The 1,742-nt window shown below is 23.8% G+C and overlaps 1 non-coding gene across 1 annotated transcript; it reads left to right on the forward strand.

Moving 5' to 3' along the window:
• The first annotated feature begins 573 nt into the window (after positions 1 to 573).
• On the forward strand, positions 574 to 654 carry TRNAL-AAG (transfer RNA leucine (anticodon AAG)). Its single transcript has one exon. It is a non-coding gene; the product is annotated as a tRNA-Leu (tRNA).
• The last annotated feature ends 1,088 nt before the right edge of the window (positions 655 to 1,742 follow it).

The following is a 1,742-nucleotide window of genomic DNA, read 5'->3' on the forward strand; positions in this document are numbered from 1 at the left end:
CGTCTCTTTGCATATTTTATATAGAAGACTAACATATTCTATATCTATTCATTTATTCTTTACGCTAAAAAAAAATTATCCAACGAAATTAAATCACATTTTTAACTAATATTTAAACTAGAATTCGTCAAATAAAGTAAACAGATGAAATATTAATCTAAAATATCATTTAACATATTAAAATAATTTAACACAAATAAATTATAAACATTATATCTATTTATTTTTTTTAAGTTTAAAGACCAATATTAAAATTTAGAATAAAACCGTTTATATTTAAGAGTTAAAAATATAATTAACTAAAAAGAAAATAATTGAGCAAAACAGAGTATATCTAAAAATGAGGTGTATAAGTTGAAGGAGTACAAAGTGAAAAATATAATAAATAATATAATGATGAAACGAAAGAGAATGAATTGCATATTTATATTTAGTGTACTATATAATTTTATCATTTAATATTCAAATCCCACTCTCAACAAAATTAATTTATTAATTTTTTCAATTTCAATTTTAATATAATATAAATGAAATATTATTTAAAATAAATATTATTCTTTTGTATAATAAGAAGTTGAGATGGCCGAGTTGGTCTAAGGCGCCAGATTAAGGTTCTGGTCCGAAAGGGCGTGGGTTCAAATCCCACTCTCAACAAAATTTAATATTTTTAAATTTTAATAAAAAAATTAAATACTATACTAAATAATGTATAATATAAGATATCAATACATTACTGTGGTGAAAATAAAACAATTGTTAAATTTATAGTTAAATGATGTTGTTGTTATAAAAAGCACAATCCATATACTACTTTTTTTGAAAAAAATAAAAATACAGTCTACTTATAAATAAAATTGTGGGTATTTTATATAAGTGATTTCTTTATATAATTTTGAAAATGCTAAGATTATGGTTTATATAACTTGTAATGTATGTATATAAAGTATTTAGAATGAATGATCAATTTTATTCTTAAATTAGAAAAAAAAACAGCTGTCCTTTATTTATTTTTTATATAAATTTTATCATTTAATATTTTACTTGAAAAAACACTGTAAGAGGGTTGAATAGTGTTAATAGAAAACTTTTATTAATTTTTTTGTTTTGTAAGAATTTTTGTTTTATTAATTTTTTTTAGATTTTTTTCTTAATTTTGAAAAAAAAATTTCCACATGTCAAGTTGATTCGTGTCTAGGGATGGCAACGGGTCGGGTCAGGCACGGTTAGTGTCTATCCGTAACTCGATCCGCATCTAAAAAATCGTACTCGCAACCCGATCCGCATAAAAAAAATTCGTGGATTTTTTTCAACCTGCGGATATCTGTTGGATACTCGTTTTCAACCCACAAATATTTAAAAAATATATTTTGTGAATTTTTAAATAAAGTTTAAATTAAATTACAAGTTAAAGAGAACAATTTAATATATTTGCTACATATTAAAAAGACACTATATAATTATAATTTTTAAACAAGTTAAAGAAAAAAAATACTAAACAACTTTTGAAAAAAAAAAGATATCAGGAAGAAACACTAGTAACTGCAAGTCTCAATTTAGTCACAGGATTAACCCACAAATATTTAGTCACAGGATTAACCCACAAATACCTATCAATGTATGAAACAAAGAGATAAAGAATTTCCAAGAGAACGCAAACAGGAACCCTAAACCCAAATTCCGGAAACGAACACAGTCACAGAAATCTCCAAACCGCGATACCTATCAGGGTCTTCAAAAATCCA

The sequence above is a fragment of the Vigna angularis genome, chromosome 2 (assembly GCF_016808095.1).
Source record: "Vigna angularis cultivar LongXiaoDou No.4 chromosome 2, ASM1680809v1, whole genome shotgun sequence".
Taxonomy (NCBI): domain Eukaryota; kingdom Viridiplantae; phylum Streptophyta; class Magnoliopsida; order Fabales; family Fabaceae; genus Vigna; species Vigna angularis.